The sequence below is a fragment of the Herpailurus yagouaroundi genome, unplaced genomic scaffold, assembly GCF_014898765.1.
Source record: "Herpailurus yagouaroundi ecotype Mexico unplaced genomic scaffold, PumYag 163, whole genome shotgun sequence".
NCBI classification, from domain to species: Eukaryota; Metazoa; Chordata; class Mammalia; order Carnivora; family Felidae; genus Herpailurus; species Herpailurus yagouaroundi.
Genome location: NW_024412404.1, coordinates 49,770,873 through 49,781,240, shown reverse-complemented (window position 1 = coordinate 49,781,240; position 10,368 = coordinate 49,770,873). Strand labels below are relative to the sequence as shown.

Sequence of the window (10,368 nt, the reverse complement as noted above, 5' to 3'; positions counted from 1 at the left end):
CTCCCACTCGGGGCAACTAGGGGAAATCCATGTACCTTCCTCTTCTCTTGCTGTCCTCCAGCTTCCAACAGCTAAAGGTCAATGAGAGAATCACGCGCAGCCTCTTGAAAGGGAAAAATGTCACAGGAAGTCATCATGCTGCCCGAGTGGGTTGCAAATGTGACTTTTGGGGAAAGGGAGGTGGATGTTTGAGATACGAGCAGGGGGGCTTGGGGAGGTGACACAGAGCAAAGCTACAGTGGGCAGTGCAGAGTCCCTAAGCCCCAAATACTCATGTGTTCCCCCTCTCCTACTTGCAATTCAAAATATAAACAGTGTATGGCAAAAAAAAAAAAAAAAAAAAATCAAGAATCCAATGTAGTTCTGAATTTTTAATGCTCTTTTGGAAATCTAAAATAACAAATTCTTTAAAAACACTCTCTCTGAGGGTGGTGGAGGGAGTGGGGGATGCTTGTGCTTGGCCGAGGTCATTGTCACAGCCCTGGTCTGGTCAACAGTTGCTGAGGAGCCATCTCCCTTTCCTGGTCATCGTGGCCGTGTCTGACCCCGAGTAAATCATGTCTCCCCCAGACGCAGGTATGTTGCTTGAAGAACAAGGGGTTTGGCAGGAAGGTTCTGAAAAGATACTTCACAGAGTCAACAGTTGATTACAAACAGGGTGGGTACTGTGGTTTGTTTTTAAAAGTTTATCTATCCAGGAGTCTGTGCTCTAACAAACAGTAAGCTGAAACAAACAAATCGAAAACACACAAAACAACGGAAGTGTTTTGCATGAAAAACAATCAGGTTCTCTAGAAGCCTAACCTATCCATCCTGTTCAGGTTTGGTAGACTGAGGGCAGGAAGTGTGGTAACAATAATACTTTGGGCATTTTGTTTTCTTTCCTGCAAACGGGGAGGATGTGTGAGAACATATGGAACATTCCATTCTGGTATCATCTGGTTCCCGTCCTAATATTATTAGAGGAATCTTGTAACAAAGCGCTGTTCCAAGGAGCTTTTTGTTGCTTTCTACTGCCTTCCAAAAAAGTTTTGTTTTCCTCTCCAAAGGCTGCGGTAGAGAGGAAGGGTCCCCAGGGAGATGTTGACAGGTGTGGTTTGTTCTCTCATCTCTCCTCAGCCGACCCCTCTCCCCTCTTTCTCGGGGCCAAAATGGAGAAGGGTCTTCATTGGCTTCAAACAGAAAAGCTCTTTTCAGAGGTGGGTGGGAGGGCCGGGGAGGTTCTTGGTAAAACTGGCCATTTTCCAACCTCTGAAACGGCCTTTTCTGTTGGAAGAAAACATGAGAAACTGGAAGCAAGAAAAAGGGATTTTTATCAGATTTGTGAAAGCAGTAGAGAGGTGGGCGAGGTGGAGAAGTTGGGGCCATGAACCAGAGTGGTTTTACAACCTCCTATAATACTCCTGCTCCTACCTTTTCAGGAAGGTTCGGAGTGATTGAGAAAAACAAGGTGTTGGTAAGTTGGTTCAGCAACGGGTGTGTTGTTTCGTGTATGTTGAGAGTGATGTCTTATCATTTCTTTTTTTTTTTTTAAGTCTACTTACTTATTTTGAGAGAGAGAGAGAGATCACAAAAGTGAGCAGAGGAGGGGCACAGAGAGAATCCCAGGGAGGCTCCACACTGTCAGCGAGGAGCTAGATGTGGGGCTCGAACTCACAAACAGCAAGGTCAGAACCTGAGCCGAAATTAAGAGTCTGACTCTTAACAGAGTGAGCTACCCAGGCGCCCCTTTGCCTCATCGTTTCTTATGGATGATACCATCCTACGACACTTTCTGGATAAACCCCTGGCTGGTGCCCTCCCTGGGATGGTAAATCTCTTTATTTCTCTTACCGGTTAGAAGTAAAACCAAATAAAAGCTCCTTTTTTTGGAAATAGAGACTATGGCTGGGTTGTTCTGGAGACCTTTGAGAAGCCATAGGTTGTGATTGATGCCTCCTTGTCCCTAACCTCATATCCCCGGCCAGGGGCTCCTTGCCTCTCTGGGACCCTCTGCAAGGACTTCATCCTGGATCTTAGCCACAGGGGCCAGGTTTCCCTGTGTGGGTCCACGACTGGCCAGTCTGGGCTCCGGGAGGGCAGAGAACTCACTTCCATCCATGTCTGGTCTGCAGGGGAGGGGCTGATTATCAAATCCGGCCTGAAGTTTCCCAGAGATATCCTTTGCCAAGTCCCAGCTGGTACATGGTAAAATTCAGGTGAGGTTCCTGGTGTGATGTGAATATAATTCCATTCCTGGAATGTTGCCTGAATTCATTTCTACCTTCTAGAATAATAGAAGTCGCCATCCTTTGTCAAGACCTCAATGGTGGTAACTGCAAAACCGCTCGTCTTTTAGTAGTGGAGCTAAACTTTTCGTTGTGGAACATTGAAGCACTTAGCAGGTATCATCTGATTAATTTTTCAGGGCAATCCAATGAAGTAGGACTCCCATCACCCTCTCGGATGAGGGCCCTAAGGCGAGGAGTTCAGGCTGGTGGACAGTAGAGCTCGGATTATGCACTCAGACTAACCTGGCTTCAAAACCTCTGCTTTCCCCACTGTTATATCTCTCCTAGGAATGGAATGGATTAAATGCGATGTGTCGTTGGAAGGGACCTTATAGACCAGTGGCCACAACAGTCTCCTTTTACTGAGAAAGAAACTGAGACCCAGTCAGATTTCAGAGTGGTTAAGAGGCTGCCTGGGTCTAAATTCTGGCTGTGTCTCTTACTAGCCCTGTGACTTGGGACAATCTACTTCTTTCTCTCTGCCTCTATTTCCTCATCTATAAAATGGGACTGATAATACCCACCTCATGGCATTGTTGTGAAACTTAATAATAAAGGGGCGCCTGGGTAGCTCAGTCTGAGCATTTAACACAATAAAAATGAGCTATTTTGCTCCTATTGTTTATAATAGTGAAAAATTAGAAATAAATTAATAACACTGTTTAGTTAATCATATATGCACAGATACGTATATTAAAATGTATACATAACTGTGCAATTGAAAAAATATATATATATACGCATATATATACATATATATTGTCTGACTACACAGATGGTTCCCCAACTATGGTGATTTGACTTAACGATTTTTTGACTTTACAGTGGTGTAAAAGTAACATGCATTTATTACAAATGGTACTTCAGATTTTGAATTGTGATCTTTCCCTGCACTAGTGGTATGCAGTATGATTCTTGTGATGCTGGAAACTGGTGGCAGCTACAGTCCCGTCAGCCACGCGACCGTGAGGGCAAACAACCCACACACTTACAGCCATTGTGTCCTTCACTTTCAGCACGCTCTTCAGTAAGCGACACGAGACATTTACCCCTTTCCAAAAAAATAGACTTTGCGTTAGATCATTTTGCCCAACTGTAGGCTAATGTAAGCATTCTGAGCACATTTAGAATGGGTTGGGCTGAGCTGTGGGGCTCAGTAGGTCAGGCACATTAAATACACTTCGACTTGTATTTTCAAGTCGCAATGGGTTTATCAAGATGCGACCCTAACGTAAGTGGAGGAAGGTCTGTATGTGTATTGAATGTGTATATTATATTCAATGAAATATAATGACTTATAGAAACCATAATTTTGCAGAATAATTACACGGGGGAAATGCTGATAATTTAATGTTTAGTGATAGAAAAGCCTACAAAACATTGCTTATAGGACAATTGCAAATGCAAAGAACATGCATCGATGAAAAGCTATACAAAAGTGGTAACAGTTATTCACTTATTATCTCGGGGAAGGCAGATTTTATGAAACAAATGTTTGTGTTCCCTCAAAATTCATATGTTGAAATCCTACCCCCCCCCCCTCACTGATGGGGCCTTTGGGAGAAGATTGCATCATGAGGACAGAGCCCTCGTGAATGGGGTTGATGCCCAGAGAGCTCTCTCCCCTTCCATCGTTGATGACACAGCAAAAAGATGACACCCATGAACCAGGAGGTGGCCCATCACCTGACATCAAATCTGCTGACACCTTGACGTTGGGCTTCCCGGCCTCTGGAACCGTTAGAAATAAATTTCTGTCATTTACAACCAACCCAGGATCTGATACTCCGTTAGAGCAGCCCCACCTGACGAAGACAAGGATTATGTGTAACTTTTACTTCTGGTTGGCACTTGCCAGCACTTCCTCAATTCTATATGTTAAAATGAATTGCTTTCAAAATGCGAGCAGTGCCCAGAAATGTCAAGAATTTTGTCCTTCTTGATGCTCGGTTGACTTTTGAGCTTTCTTTTATGGGAACGTTTACAGTTTCCGGGTTTCCTTTCACACACAAGAAGAATGGCTGGTCCATTCCCTCCCTGCCTTTAACATCTATCATAGGAGCACTTGCCTCAGCCCAGGGCATGTCCGGGAGTGCCTTCCGTTCTTGGCATAAGTTGGGAACATTCTCCCAGGATCATGCAGCCCTGCAGGCTGACAGCAGGGAGCTGTTAGTTCATGGGCTATCCCTGGCTTGCTTGCCTTGGAAGGTAATTCTTTTCAAGGTGAACTTGAATTTTCTCCCCTAGTTTTACATTTTAATTTATTTGTTTGTTTTTGCTAAGCTGTGACAGTCTGAGGCAGGTCTGGAGCTGATGCAAATACACAACCACATGAGATCTTAGGGAGATCATCCTGTTCCAAGTTTCTGAAACTTCTCTCTCATGGTAAAGGATGGGACTAGATTGTACCCCCTCCCCCCCCATCTTCAGAATTCATAAAAGCCTTGTGACACCATAATATTTCCGTTTGTTTTAATGAAAGCAAAAATAAGGTTTTATATTGCCGCTTGAAAAACGAAGCATGAAAAATAAAAATTAAATTAAAAACAAAATTGGAAGAAGCCTGGTGTCTTAGGAAGACAGGCTGGCTCACTCTGTGTCTGTGTCTTTAGGCCCTGCTTCATTCCCACGAGGGTACCAGTCTCTGAATTTGAATGTTTTAAAAAAAAATTTTTTTTTTAATGTTTATTTATTCTTGAGACAGAGACAGAGCGTGAACGGGGGAGGGGCAGAGAGAGAGGGAGACACAGAATCTGAAACAGGCTCCAGGCTCTGAGCTGTCAGAACAGAGCCCGACGCGGGACTAGAACCCACGAACTGTTAGATCATGACCTGAGCTGAAGTTGGACGCTTACCTGACTGAGCCACTCAGGCGCCCCTTGAATGTTTTTTAATGTTTATTTATTTTTGAGAGAGAGAGCGTGCGCGTGTGCGGGGAAGGGGCAGAGAGAGGGAGACACAGAATCGAAAGCATGGTCCAGGCTCTGGGCCGTGGCCACAGAGTCCAACCTGGGGCTCGAACTCACAAACCATGAGATCATGACGTGAGCTGAAGTCAGATGCCCAACCAGCTGAGCCACCCAGGTGCCCCGCCAGTCCCTGAATCTGAGAAGCACCCAATGCCACCTAATTCTGCAGAGTATGGAAGGCCTGGATGCACCACTCCCTACAGTTTTCCCTTTGTGGCTGCTAGAGGGGCGAATGAAGGCTGATATTTCCTGTCCTTCAGAGAAGCGACAGCAAACAGGTTTCTCTTGATAACATTAGCTGATACTTACGTTGCAAATCTTTGAGGCATTATTTTACTAACAAGGTTTCTGTGTTTTTTCTTCTTCTTAATAAGAATTTCCTTCCAAGGTACCTGGTAGCTAAGCTAAAGGTAGGAGGTGAGGGGAACCAACATAGGTCTAATCTGATCCTCTCCTCCTGATGACTATGAACCTGGGGTCCAAGAGGGGAATCAGGACGAGACAGGCATTAAAATTATCATAAGCTGAGCACAGGGCTACAAAGCCCTTTCCACCTTGTTAATCCCCACAACCCTGTGAATAAGGGGTATCATCTCTATTTTTTCAGTTGGAGCAATAGGGGCTCAGAGAAGTCATTAAACTTCCCAAAGTCACACAGCCCGTTAGCAGAGTTAAGATTTGCTTTCCAATTGATGTGATGGTAAAGCAGGGGGTCTCCCCACCTCCGCTGTGGTCCTTGAGCTCAATATGCTTATGATCTGCCCGGAGATATGTCAGAGGAGTTTGTAACATACACTCGTCAAAGCGCTCGTGTCTGGAAACAACGAACTTTTAGATTAAATTAGGAGGAATTGCTGTGGTTCGCCTGCTTATATGCTTTCTTGGGTGGAAATGAAAGGGAGGCTACAAGTGGGTGAGGAGTATAGGGGCATGGAAAGATGGGGGTGTGTGGTGTTATAAAGAATGTTCTGGAATATGCTGTTAATATATGCATAGCGTTTATGAATTATTGTCACATTTTACTTTTGAATACATTAACAAGTACTTAGGGGCACCTGGGCGGCTCGGTTGGTTAAGTGTCCGACTTCGGCCTAGGTCAAACTCGCCGTTGGCCAGTTTGAGCCCCATGGTGGGTTCTGTGCTGACAGCTCAGAGCCCGGAGCCTGTTTCAGATTCTGTGGCTCCCTCTCTCTCTCTGCCCTTCCTCCACTCGCGCTCTGTCTCTCTCCCTCAAAAATAAATAAACATTAAAAAAAAATTTTAAAAGGGGAGCCTGGGTGGCTCAGTCGGTTGGGTGTCTGACTTGGGCTCAGGTCATGATCTCACAGTTTGTGGGTTCGAGCCCTGCATCGGGCTCTGTGCTGACAGCTCAGAGCCTGGAGCCTGCTTTGGATTCTGTGTCTCCCTCTCTCTCTTCCCCTCCCCCACTCGTGCTCTGTCTCTCTCTCTCAAAAATAAATAAACATTAAAAAATTAAAAAAAATTGTTTTAAAAGTACTCCTTGTTTCCCTATGGGACAATCATCTGTCATTTGGCTGTGGCAGAATACGTTTAAGAACAGTCACAAACCACCTTGCCTTTAGGGACTTGCGCAAGGCCACTCTGACTGATTAGTAACCACTTGAATCAGAATTCAGGTCTCCCGGTTTCCAGTCCAAAACTTGTGTCACGTTGCCACTTTTTAAGATTTGGCCTGTGAGTGTTGACTTAAGGGATCCTCTAACTGAGAAGAAGAATTTGACCACGTGGGAGGACTCCAAAGGCTTTCACTAAGACCAGTGAAGTAAATAGACCCATGCTTAAAAGTCTGCTTCCTGTTTACTTCTTTTCCTTAATTTGTTAATCCATGTAGCAAATGGTTGTTCAGGAAGTGTTTGTTCCACACTCCTTGGAGGTGTGAGTGAGACTTAGGAAATAGGTCTTCACCCGCTCTGGGAATTTGATGAAAGGTATGGATCCTTGTGGCAGACAAATATTTACATACATTTTTCAGGTGTTATTGGACCTACTCAAGTCTGTCCATTGAGGTCATGGGCTTCAAGTGAAGAGCTTTTGATCTAAGGGTTCAACCTTGAATCAGTTTCTGTTCCCAAGTCACTCATAACCTAGTTGCTTAGTACTTCACCTTGAACTTCACAGCCCAATCATTGAAGGATCGACAAGCATTTTCTGGTAATGAAGTGAAGTTTGCTTCTCTTTACCATTTTCATGACACCTACAGGAAATTCATTTCTCCTCAAGCTTTAATAAGAAAGGTTTTGAAAAAAAAAAAATTTAAAAAAAAAAAAAGAAGAAAGGTTTTATACCGGGGCACCTGGGTGGCTCAGTCAGTTAAATGTCCAACTCTTTTTTTTTTTTCAATGTTTATTTTTTTGAGAGAGAGACACAGTGTGAGTGGGGCAGGAGTAGAGACAGAGGGAGACACAGAATCCAAAGCAGGCCCCAGGCTCTGAGCTGTCAATACAGAGCCCAGCGCAGGGCTCGAACCCACGAACTGTGAGATCATGACCTGAGCCGAAGTCAGGCCCTTAACTGACTGAGCCACCCAGGTGCCCCTGGTATCCGACTCTTGATTTTGGCTCAGGTCATGATCTCACGGTTCACCGGGATCGAGCCCCACGCTATCAGCGCGGAGCGTGCTTGGGAACCTCTAGCTCTCGGCCCCTCCCCCATTTGTCTTCTCTCTGTCTCTCTTTCTCAAAATCAATAAATAAGCTTAAAAAAAAAAAAAAAAGAACCCACAAAGGCTTTGTGCCAGATGCCACGGGGGACACAAAGACATATTCCACACAGGCTCTGCCTTCAAGGTGTCTTTTGTCCACTGGGAAGTACAGACAGTAATACCAGAATAGAGCAATTTCAAGGTCCAGTGAGTGGGACAGCTGATGATGATCACGGGCATTCGCAGCAGGCAGGGCACCTGGTGGGTCAGGTGGTGCTCAGGTAAGAGAAGGGGAAGCTGGAGCCGAAATCCTGCCCTTGGTTCCTGTGAGGGAGACTGAGAGCAGGAGTCCAGGCAGGGTGAGTACTCGGACAATGCTGGCTGTTCAATCTCACCCCAAGGGCCCACATCCAGTGTTTCTGGGAGCGGGGTGGCGGGGGTGGGAGGGGGGACCTGGTTGGGAACCCTGGCTCCACAGTTACTGCCTGGGTTTCCTCAGGCCAGTTTCTTAATTTCTCTGAGCCCCAAAGATGGTTGGAAAAATCAGTCCAGAAGGTGAGAGTCAGCAGGTTGCATAGAATTTCCTTAACCAGGAGCTATTGAGAAAAATCTTTCCGAGCCTTTTTGGGTGCTGGCTTGACTTCATTTGGTCCCCTGGAAGCAAAGCGGTACCAGTGGCCAGAGTATTGCTGGGTCGTAGGGTTGGACCAGAACAGTTACGGCTGAGGTGGGAGAGGCGGTCTCACCCTTGGTGTGTTTGGAAGGTATTAGCACAACGTAGCCAACGCAATTGTATGTCACAAGTATGCGTCGTGTGTGCTCGCCACACTCGAGATAAATACAGCTCACTTCTGAAGCACTCTCCGCAAAGATGGAATGATAAGAAAAGTAAATAAATAACTGCCAGTAAAAGGCAGCGTAAGATAAGCACCAGGGAGGAGCAAATCACTCTCACTCTGCTCTGGGAGAGTGAAAGTCGTTGCTAATCTGGCGCTCGAGACGGGTTTTCAAGAATGGGTAAGGCTTTTGAAGTCTTTTTATTGTTCTGATCATAAAAGCAGCGTATGTTTATCGTAGAAGTGTTGTAAACACAGAAGGATAAAAATATAAGCGCCAATAATCCCACGCTCAGAGCTAATGACTATTAATATTTTGGTGTGTTTTCTTTTCCCTTCACCTGTAAGTGCGCACATACGCAGTGTAAAATCTGGCTCAAACTATCACAGACGTGCAAGGGTATATTACCTGCGCCCTGCTTCTGTGACGGTTACCACTACCTTAGTGGCCAAGAACCTGGATCAGGAATCCAAAATCCGGCCTCAAGGGGGCGTCAGCAGGGTCGCGTTCATTCTGGAGGCTCTTGCCTCTGCTCTCTTGCAGATTCTGGAGGCTGCCTGCATCCCTGCTCCCAGCCCTGCCTCACTCTGACCTCTGCTCCCATCCTCGCATCTCCCCGTCTGACTCTCCTATCGCCTATCACCCTTTTACCAACGTTATACGGTTACATCGGGCCTAACCATATGATTAACTTCATCATATCTGCAGAGTTCCCTTCGCCATGTAAAGTATCATACTCACAAGTTCTGGAGATTAGGACACGGACGGCTTTGGAGGCCATTATTCTCTCTCCCAGGGGAATTATGGTGTGAGTGATCGATTTTATCAGGCATGTTGGTGCTTATGGGGAGGTGATACCACACAAATACGCAGAGGTGGGTGTGGCCTGATAAGAGAGCCTTTTTTTTTTTTTTTAATCTTGCTTTTTTTTTATGAGGTTTTTTTAAAATTTATTTTTTTTAACATTTATTTATTATGGAGACACAGAGACAGACAGAGAATGAGCAGGGGAGGAGCAGAGAGAGAGGCAGACACAGAATCCAAAGCAGGCTCCAGGCTCTGAGTTGTCAGCAGAGAGCCCAACGCAGGGCTTGAACTCACAAACCGCGAGATCATGACCCAAGGTGAAGTCAGACGCTTTACCGACGAGCCACCCAGGCGCCCCTAGGTTTTGTTTTGTTTTGTTTTGTTTTGTTTTAATTTAACTTGGGGGAGGAGGGCAGAGGCAGCGGGGGAGAGAATCTTTTTTTTTTTTTTTTTGAAGTTTTTATTTATTTATTTTGAGAGAGAGAGAGAGAACAGGAGCGATGGAGAGGCAGATAAGAGAGGGAGGGAGAGAGAATCTCAAGCAGGCTCTGCACTGTCAGCGCAGAACCCAACATGGGGCTCCAACTCATGAACTGTGAAATCGTGACCTGAACTGAAATCACGAGTGGGCCGCTTCACCGGTTAAGCCCCCCAAGCGCCATAAGAGAGAGAGAATCTTAAGCAGTCTCCAGGCTCAGCACGAAGCGCAACACGAGGCTCAGTCCCACAACCCTGGGATCGTGACCTGAGCTGAAACCAAGAGTCAGACGCTGGACTGACTGAGCCACGCAGGTGCCCGGGATAGGAGAGTCTTGAGTATTCT

At 45.7% G+C, this 10,368-nt stretch overlaps 1 long non-coding RNA gene across 1 annotated transcript; it reads right to left on the bottom strand.

Annotated features, from left to right (window-relative positions):
• Positions 1 to 356: 356 nt before the first annotated feature.
• LOC121037232 (uncharacterized) lies at positions 357 to 2,199 on the bottom strand. The gene is made up of 2 exons (XR_005793665.1): positions 2,092 to 2,199; positions 357 to 615 (listed from the first exon to the last, which is right to left on the bottom strand). It is a non-coding gene; the product is annotated as an uncharacterized LOC121037232 (long non-coding RNA).
• Between the last annotated feature and the right edge of the window lie 8,169 nt (positions 2,200 to 10,368).